Source organism: Anolis carolinensis, chromosome 2, assembly GCF_035594765.1.
Source record: "Anolis carolinensis isolate JA03-04 chromosome 2, rAnoCar3.1.pri, whole genome shotgun sequence".
Lineage (NCBI taxonomy): Eukaryota > Metazoa > Chordata > Lepidosauria > Squamata > Dactyloidae > Anolis > Anolis carolinensis.
Genome location: NC_085842.1, coordinates 68,926,563 through 68,936,602, shown reverse-complemented (window position 1 = coordinate 68,936,602; position 10,040 = coordinate 68,926,563). Strand labels below are relative to the sequence as shown.

The 10,040-nt window shown below is 45.3% G+C and overlaps 1 protein-coding gene across 3 annotated transcripts in view; it reads left to right on the top strand.

Moving 5' to 3' along the window:
• cacna2d3 (calcium voltage-gated channel auxiliary subunit alpha2delta 3) overlaps positions 1 to 10,040 on the top strand; it is a 713,907-nt gene that overhangs the window by 632,533 nt on the left and 71,334 nt on the right. The window lies entirely within an intron of this gene.

The following is a 10,040-nucleotide window of genomic DNA, read 5'->3' as shown; positions in this document are numbered from 1 at the left end:
CACAAGGCCAGAACCCACTGGTCTTCAAGCATTCCATTAATAAAGTGACCATTACACAGTTCCCATTTATTTCCAGAACAGTACCCATACATCTGAAGTATCATCTTACTCTGGTTCCTGTTCCATATCTACAATTGAAAGAGCTTAGCCATAGACAAATCTAAGGCTAAAAAATCTGAATCTTCGGAAAGTTAGGGAGGCACTGAATGATCTTTTCTACATGTCTTAGATTACAACAGACCTTTTCTCATCATGATCTACCTGAAATATTCTGATCACCAAGTGTTTCATTAGTATGTCCTGTTACTTCCTTAATTACTAAGGGAAAATATAGGACTCGGCTCCAAAGAGCAATCAAACTACTATGTCTATCATAAATTCTGGGTGTAATTGGTGGCTGCTGTCTTTATTATGGTATGGTAGTGATTTAAAACTGAAAATAAAAAGTAGTGATTTAAAGCTGAAAATAAAGTGTGACATAACAATTGTAAAAGGTAGTACATGTAAACATGTCACCCCATTTGATCAGAATGCAACAGTTTGCTTCCTCTGAGTCCCATTGCTTCTGCAAAAACTAGTGAGTTATCCTGCCTCCATCTTCCACTCCCTTCTACATTTAGTTGTGTTCATGAATTTTTAAATCAGATGGCCTCTTCACCATAGAATCATAGAAAAGTTGTGATGACTCATGGGCCATGTAGTCCCGTTCCTAGTACTGTTGTGACAGATGAAGAGGAAAACTTGGGTTTCCCACCGTTTCTGCCGGATTTGGAGCCCTTGCAGCTGCAAGATGTTTGCCCACAAGAAGTCAGCCAAACAAGCCTTGAGCAGAAATCTCCCCCATTTTCTCGCCGCCTTTATTATAATCAAGATAGAAGCGCTCGGGAGGCGACTCGCAGGAGCGCCAGGATTGCTGCCAGACAATTAGATGATTAAGTCTGTTTCCCTTGGGAAAGTTTAAGGAGTCCTGCATCTGGACACAGAATAGGTTTCGTTTCTTGTTCCCCAGAGAAAGTGTTCTTTGGCGGGAAAACAAGATCCTATATAGGTGTTTGCCACAAAGGAATCCTTGCGGAGTCAATTCGTCAGCTTCGGGAGTAGATTGTGTGTGGACTACGCTACTCCAGTTTCCAGGACCTTGCTCTCGTTCCAGCCCTGCCTTGTTCCCCGGACCTCGCCACGGATTTCGCCACGGACCCTGTTCTTGTTCCTCGTTTCTTGTTGCCTTGAATCAAGCCTTGTTTGCCAAGAATCTGATTGCTCTCCAGCCTTGCATCAAGTTCCATGGACTAAAGGACCTTGTCTTTTCCCCTCACTTTGCTTGGCAAAGTGTGTGTTTCGGTTATTGGATTACAACTTTGGACTTTAATATCTCATATTGGACATTGTTTCCCTGGACTATATTTGACCTTTCCTGAAAGGTCTACTTCTGAACTATATTCTACACTTATTTTTATTGACTTTATATATTTCCTTAATAAAGATATTAGATAGATTCTGGTCTCTGCGCATGGTTATTGGTGCTCCGCAGTCTGGGTCCTGACAAAAGTAGAGTTGGAAGAGACCTCACGGGCCATCCAGTCCAACCCCTTGCAAGAAGCAGGAAAATCTCATTCAAAGCACCCCCGACAGATGGCCATCCAGCCTCTGCTTAAAAGCCTCCAAAGAAGGAGCCTCCACCACAGTCCGGGGCAGAGAGTTCCACTGCCGAACAGCTCTCACAGTGAGAAAGTTCTTCCTGATGTGCAGGTGGAATCTCCTTTCCTGTAGTTTGAAGCCATTGTTCTGCGTCCTAGTCTCCAGGGCAGCAGAAAACAAGCTTGCTCCCTCCTCCCTATGAATTCCCCTCATGAATTTGTACATATCTCCTCTCAGCCTTCTCTTCTGCAGGCTAAACATGCCCAGTTCTTTAAGCCGCTCCTCATAGGGCTTGTTCTCCAGACCTTTGATCATTTTAGTCGCCCTCCTCTGGACGCTTTCCAGCTTGTCAACATCTCCCTTCAATTGCGGTGCCCAGAATTAGACACAGTATTCCAGGTGTGGTCTGACCAAGGCAGAATAGAGGGGTAGCATGACTTCCTGGGATCTAGACACTATACCCCTATTGATGCAGGCCAAAATCCCGTTGGCTTTCTTAGCAGCTGCATCACGTTGTAGGCTCATGTTTAACTTGTTGTCCATGAGGATTCCAAGGATCCTCATGAAAGTTGAAAATAGAATACAAATTTATTTTCTTAAAAACAGGCAAATAATTACTTCAGAGAGGTTCATAAGCGTAATCGGTTACAGGCGTTCTTCAGCTTAACTTAGTTATATGTTCCAGATTACTTCACTTAGTTTCAAATAGTTCCAACCAACCAATCTATCTATTGGTCATAAAAACCCTTGCTCTATTTGCTGAGAATAGACACAAGTTCCCCTGGGTTGTTAATTAACTCTAACCTAGAGTCCTTCTATTAACCAGCCCAGTAGTGAGATTAAATCCCTTGAGTTATCTCCCCCAAGAGATCCAAACTGTCTGACCTAGACTGTCAGTTTCCACAGCTTTTAGTTCTCTCTCACACACACACCAAACTCCAAAACTGAACTGCTCTCTTCAAACCCTAAAACAGAACTCCCTTCTTCAAACCTCAAAACAAAACTGCCTGGAGCTCTTTTCTCTCTCTCTCTCTCTCTCTCTCTAAGACTTGGCTCCTCCCCTCTGCTTTGGTTGGCCAATCCTAGGAGTCTCTCTCTAAGCTCCTCCCCCTTTCTAACTACACTCAAGACAGCTGCCTGGCATTCCTCAACAAAATGGAGGCTTGTCTCTATTTCCCAGGCTTCATTCTCGGCCTAATAGGTAAGGTTCACTACACATGCCTACTCAAATACTGTATTTACTCAAGTCTAATGCACACCTTTTGGGCTAAATTTTGGGCTAAATTACATAGATTTGATGGCCTCATTCACAAAGGCCTCACAAATTAGGTCAGCAGAGAATGGCACAAGTCTGGTAAAAGGGCTTGGCTTCCGTTTGTCTGTTGGCCTTTTCATTGCCTGCTACGATCAGGAAAGCAATTGAAGGGACAACAAACAAGTGGAAGCCAAGACCCTCTGTCTGAGCATTACAGTCAGCGAGGAAAATATTTTGTAATGCACATCTCAAAACGGAGGTGTACACTACACTTCCTAGCGTACCATACTCAAGTAAATGTGGTATTTTGATCCTGGTATCTGTATAACCGTGGAGACTGATGTCCTGTCTTGATTATATTATTTTTTTGCAAAAGAAAATCCCACCCACTTATAACAAGCTTCTTGTCATGACCATACTCAGGATCCATGACCTTGTTATGAGTAGAGAATAGTAATATGAAAGACATCACATTCTTTATGAGTTTTTTTTCTTATGTTTGATTTTAGTAAAATAAAATATCTTGTCTTGCATTTCAGATGAGTTGCTACATTATTTTACTATTACGTTGAAAAACTGGCTTGCTGATGAGGTGCTTTCCCCAAGAGTGTGTAGCCCTCTTTGTGCACAAATGGGAGCTTTAAGGAATGTCTCTCAGCTGCCTCTCTTATTGTGGGTAATCCTTTGCAGCTACAATTGTTTTATTTTTAGCACTAACAAATTGAAATGGTGTTCACAGAGTAAGGTCACAGAAAAGTTGAGCTCTATGTGAGGTTCACTTCCAACAATAACAGAAGCCTTGCTTGATGCCCTCTCTGTTGTGGTAGAAAAAAATCCCTTCATGTTTTCTCCCCTTTTCTTTTTTAGTCAAGCGTGCATACTCAGTACATCTTTTGACAACATATGATTAGTGCTGTCCAGTTACCCTTCATACAACTGTGGCTTTTTCCAATTTCTTCTTGAAGGAGTTGGCAATAAATATGTGCAAGCCAATGGTGCCACACTATGTAATTTTCTGTATCCTTTTTCCTATCCTACTTCTTAATACTATCAACAATCTCATATTGTCGTAAAACTTATGTGGTGAACATGTAAGCAGTGACACAGATAAACCTGGCAAAAAAATAAAGACTTTGATCTCAACCCTAACCATGTAGCAAATACAATTTTTGTCCAACTTGCTAAAGCTGTTTGAGGAAAACTACTATATTACTGCTAGAGCTAAGAGTTTGCATGATTTGTTCCTTTATTACAGTGGAGTTTTCTGTTGGTCAGTTTCCACCATGTAAAATATACAATGAAAGTCAGCAGAGTGGTTCAGATATCTTCCGATTCAGAATTTCCAAATAAGTTCTTGAGATGTATGTGTATTTTTAGTCTTCCAACTTCTCTGGAAAGTTCAGCATTAATTATGTGTACTGTAGTCTGAGGCCAGTAAAAACAGATGTGAACAGTTGTTTCCCATCAATGTCCTCCATGTATCTAGAGAATTTTTTAAACTGTAGAAGAATTATTGGAAAGGGATTGAGATGCTTTGTCAGTTTCACCAATACATTGAAGGGAATTCCTTGGTGTCGAGTGTGTTGGTTTTACTGTTGTTACAGTTTGCAATAAATTTGGAAAATTCTATGAAATAACGGGAAACAGCAGCATTGAAAATTATGTTTTCTCTCACCTATCAGCAATTAGGAAAAATGTCACCTCATCATAGGTTTTAATCTTTCCCCCTTTTAATTTCCCCCCCTTTTTCAGGGAACTTTTCATGAGCTGTCTTAGTTGTTAAGCAGCCATTCCCTCTACTGCTCTTTGCAGCCTACATGTACAGTTCTCGAAGTCTGTACAAACCTTTAAGTACCCTACCAATAAACTATTTTACAACAAAAAAACATTTGAATATGATCACACATACAGAAGCCTAGGATGTTCATCGGGATATTTATCAAGCTAAAATATTTGAAACAGAAAACAAACTGGGGAAATTTTCCTTTTTGCCCTTCCTGGTATGTATGTATGTCTAGAGAGAAAGGTGCACATTGCACTTCAAGGCTACTTTTCCCATGGTCCATTTCTATTTATTTATTTATTTATTTACTACATTTATACCCCGCCCTCTCTCACCCCGAAGGGGACTCAGAGCGGCTTACAAGTTATATGTAGAAACAGTATATTAATATATTATATATTGATATATAAGATGAAATTGAAAAGGGAAAAAATATTGCAAATAACATAATAATAATAATAATAATAATAATAATAATAATAATAATAATAACATCTCGATTTGCTTCTCTAACTCCTCTGTCTCTAGAGTAAGATTCCTTCCTGGGGAGTAATGCCCAAGGCCTGTTTTACTGAATTCTTGAGGGCAAACATCAACATCCGGCAGGTGAAGGGACTCCAGCTCTTGTTGAACCGGCGAAAACCCCATGTTTTCATCTTCATCTGCCACGATAGTACTAGGAACAGGACTACAAGGCCCATGAGGCATCACACTATCCCCTCTCCCAAGGCCCCCCTCATTCAGGGCCCGTCCCCGAGAGTCGCGGGGCCGCGGCTTGGAAGGGTAGGCCTGATGGAAGCGGCGGACTAAGTCGGGGGCATGGACTGAGGAAGCGTCTTCCTAGGAGCGTTCTTCGGGGCCAAACCCCACCCAGTCAATGAGATACTGAAGGTGGCGGCGATGGAAGCGAAAATCCAAAATGTCCTGAACCTCGAATTCCTCCTCTCCGTCCACTAAAACAGGGGCGGGGGCCGGCCGGCTCGCGTCGGGGCGTACACCATCCGCCGGAAGGAGCAGGGAACGGTGGAACACCGGATGAATGCGCATGGAGCGCGGAAGTTGGAGTTTGAAAGTCACAGGGTTAAGTTGCGCCACCACTGGATAGGGACCAATGAAACGGGCATCTAACTTCCGACAGGGATGGTGGGAGGGCAAAAAGCGAGTGGACAACAGAACCCGATCTCCTACCTTGATCTCGGGACCAGCAAACTCTGACAGAGGTAATAGGGAAGCCCAATTGTCCTGTTGGTAGTTTACATAACAGCGAAGATATTGTTCCAAAATGGCATTGGTGCGCTCAGTCTGTCCATCTGTTTGGGGATGGTGAGCTGAGGATAAACGAGAGTATATGCCCAATAGTTTTTGTAGTGCTTTCCAAAAACGAGAGGTGAATTGGGATCCACGGTCAGTGACCAAACTCTTGGGCAATCCATGTAGTCGAAATACATGCTGAAGGAATAAATCTGCAGTCTCTTTGGCCGTGGGAAGGCCATCGCAGGGGATAAAATGGGCCAACTTGGTGAAAAGGTCTACCACTACTAGAATCGTGGTGAATCCAAGGGAGGGTGGTAGATCAGTGATAAAATCCGCAGAAATTATCTCCCAGGGGCGAGAAGGAGTGGGAAGGGGATGTAATAGCCCTGACGGCTTTTCCCTTCGCGTCTTGGAACGCTGGCATATAGGGCAGGTGTTAACATAGTTCTCCACATCTTTGCGAATCTTGGGCCACCAGAAGTCTCGCAGAATTACGTGTATGGTTTTGAATAGCCCAAAATGTCCTGCAGGCTTGCTGTCGTGGCACAAACAAAGTGCCTTTTCTCTGCCGGCGCCTGGAGGAATGTAAACATGGTTCCGGTAGCATAATAGATCGTTCTTGAGTGAGAAAGGGAAACGTAGTCCTTGGCGAATCTGTTCTTGAGCCCAGGCATCTGTCTGTTGACTGGCTCTAATTTCTTGAGTGAAAGGGGATTCTGGGTTAGGAGAAGCAGGCTCAATTGAAGTGGATTTGGTGTTACCCACTGTGAGCGTGGCAAAGTTCTCGGGTTGCAGCAATCAAGATTCTGAGGTGTCTCTGCGCCCTGCTGCATACTCTGGTTTCCGTGATAGGGCATCTGCTTGCTTGGTCTGAGCAGGAGTCACATAGTGGATCCGGAAGTCAAAACGTTCAAAGAACAAAGCCCAGCGTTGTTGCCTTTGGTTTAGCTTTCGTGCGGTCCTTAGGTGCTCCAAATTCCGATGGTCAGTATGAACTTCAATGGGGAATTTGGCCCCTTCTAACCAATGTCTCCTTTATGCCTTTATGGCTAAAAGCTCCTTTTCCCAAATGGTATAGTTTCTTTCTGGGGCTGTTAGTTGGCGTGAGTAATAGGCACCAGGATGGAGATGTTCTCCCACTGGTTGCATCAGCACAGCCCCTATTGCCACATCGGAGGCTTAAGCCTGCACAACAAAAGGGGTTTTAGGATCAGGGTGCTGTAGAATTGGCTGGGTCGTGAATAATTGCTTTAGCTGTTGGAACCCTTTTTCAGCTTGTTCTGTCCAGCGGAAAGGCTGTTTCCCTCGGATGCAGCTGGTGATTGGGTCAGACCAGCGAGCGAAATCTGGGATGAATTTGCGGTAGTAGTTTGCAAACCCCAAGAAGCGCTGTACTTCCTTTTTGTTAGTTGGCGCCCGCCATTCCAATACGGCCGAAACCTTTGCCGGGTCCATGGATAGTCCTAGTGGCGAGACGCGGTATCCCAGGAAGTCTACTTCTTGCAAATCAAAGGCGCATTTTTCTAACTTGGCATATAGTCCATGATCCCGCAATCGTTGTAACACCATTCTGACGTGCTGGTCGTGTTCCATCTGTGATCTAGAATACACCAAAAAATCATCCAAATATATGATCAAGAACCGATCTAGATAATCCTGGAAGATATCATTGACAAAGTGCTGGAACGTTGCGGGGGCTCCAGATAAACTGAAATTCATGACTAGGGACTCGTATAATCCGAACTTGGTCTGGAAGGCGGTTTTCCATTCGTCCCCCCTCTCTTATGCGAACCAGATTGTAAGCCCCGTGGAGATCCAGTTTGGTGTAAACCTTGGCCCCTCGGAGTCGGTCCAATAGGTCCGATATCAGTGGCAATGGGTAGCGGTTCCGCTTTGTGATGTTGTTCAGTGCCAGATAGTCCACAACCAAGCATAGGTCCCCTGATTTCTTTTTCACAAACATCACTGGGGAAGCGGCTGGGGATTGAGAGGGTCTGATGAACCCCTTACGGAGGTTTGACTCTATAAACTCCCTGAGAGCTTCCTGCTCAGGTTCAGTAAGGGAGTAGAGGTGTCCTCGCGGAATTGGGGCCCCCTCCACCAGGTCAATGGCACAGTCATAGGGTCTATGTGGGGGCAGTTTCTCGGCTTCTTTTTCATTGAATACATCCCAAAAGTCCGAGTATTTCTTGGGCAAGGTGATGATGGGTTCTGCACCTGTGGCTTGGCAAACTTTGGCTACTAGACAATGATTTTGGCAATACCTTGAGGCGAACTGCAGTTCTCTGTTGGACCAGGAGATGTTTGGGTCATGGAGTGTCAGCCACGGGATGCCCAAGATCACAGGGAAATGAGGAACCTCGGTAACAAAGAAGGAAATTTCTTCTATGTGTTCCCTTATCCACATTCTGGTGGGCTCGGTCCATTGGCTTACTGGCCCTGTCTTTAGGGGTCGGCCGTCTATGGCTTGTACCACCCGGGCGTTCTTGAAATCATGATATTGTAGTCCCAAAGAGTTAGCATAGTCTCTATCGATGAAATTGTTTGTTGCTCCAGAGTCTATCATGGCATGGATCATGACGGGTCCCTTTTTCACTGACCACAGTGTGACCACCAGAAGAAATAGGACCCCCGTTTGCGGCTCTTCAGTGGAGTTTCTGACCGGGTTGACGAGCCCTTCTACGCCCGGTCGCTGGCTTCCCCCGCCGGCTTTGTTCCAGCCGCCTCGGCTGCCTCCGCCTCCTCATTGGGCGATGAGTCTTTCTAGAGTCCCAGGGGGATCTACCTTAGAGATTTCTTCCTGCATCTCGAGGTTGAGGCCCTCGCAAAATTGTCCCCTGAGGGCTACATCGTTCCAGCCGGTGTTTTGAGCCAACACCCGGAACTCGGCTATGTACCGGGACAACGGTCTGTCCCCTTGGAAGAGGCGCCGGAGTTTGTGGCCGGCCACCTCCTCCTCATCCTCAATCCCCCAGGTTTTTCGCAGATGGTTCAGAAATTGCTGTGCGGTGTTTAGGTGTGTGGAACGCGCATCGTACAGCGCCGTCGCCCAAGTGGCCGCAGGCCCATCTAGGAGACTGAAAATCCACGCCACCTTGACATCTTCTTGGGCAAACTCGGCGTGGCGGGCTTCTAAGTACGCCTGGCACTGGCGACGGAAGACATGGACCTTGGAGGCTTCTCCGGAAAACTTGGTTGGTAGCGCTAGGGCAGGGAGACGGGCTCCACGTTCCTTCAAGCCCCGTATTTCTCCCTCCTGCTCTCGGAGTACGTCCCGGATCCGGTTGAATTCATCCTGGGAAATGGTGTAACTGGGTGTTGGGGCCGGGGCGCCCGCTCCGGCTCCTGGTGTGACAGACATACTGGCCTTAGGTTGCTTGGTGCTGTGTGTGGTGGAGTCAAACTGTCAGACCTCTGTCAGCTGGGCACCAAGAACCATACACGGAGGCCAATCTCTATCTAATATCTTTATTAAGGAAATATATAAAAGCAATAAAAACAAGTGAAGAATATAGTTCAGAAACAGACCTTTCAAATGAGGTCAAATTTAGTCCAAAAATGTATTGTCCAATAAATGATATTAGAGTTCAAAGTTTTTAATCCACTTGACCGAAACACACACTTTTGCCAAGCAATAGTGTGGGGAAATGTCAGAGTCTTAGAAGTCCAATGAAGCTTGACAACAAGGCTGGAAATAAACTTGGTTCTTGACTAGGTCCGTGACTAGAAACAAGGTAATCCGTGGATCCTGGAACAAGGTCCGTGGTCGAAAGCAAGGCGATGCATAAACTTGAATACGTGATCCGGGAGGCAAGGAACTGGGGTTACGAAGTCCACACACGATCTCACTCCTGAAGCTGATCTGTTGACTCTGCAAAGAAACTCCCGCGCCAAACACCTATATTGGGTCTCCTTTTCCCGCCAACAATCTCTTTCCCTAGAGAACGAGAAGCGAAACCCAACTCTGTCCAGATGCATGACTCCTTAGAATTTCCCAAGGGAAGCAGGCCTAATCAGCCTGTTGTTTGGCAGCGATCCGTAAACTCCTCCGATTTGCTTCTCTGACTCCTCTGTCTCTAGAGTAAGATTCCTTCCTGGGAAATGGAGGGG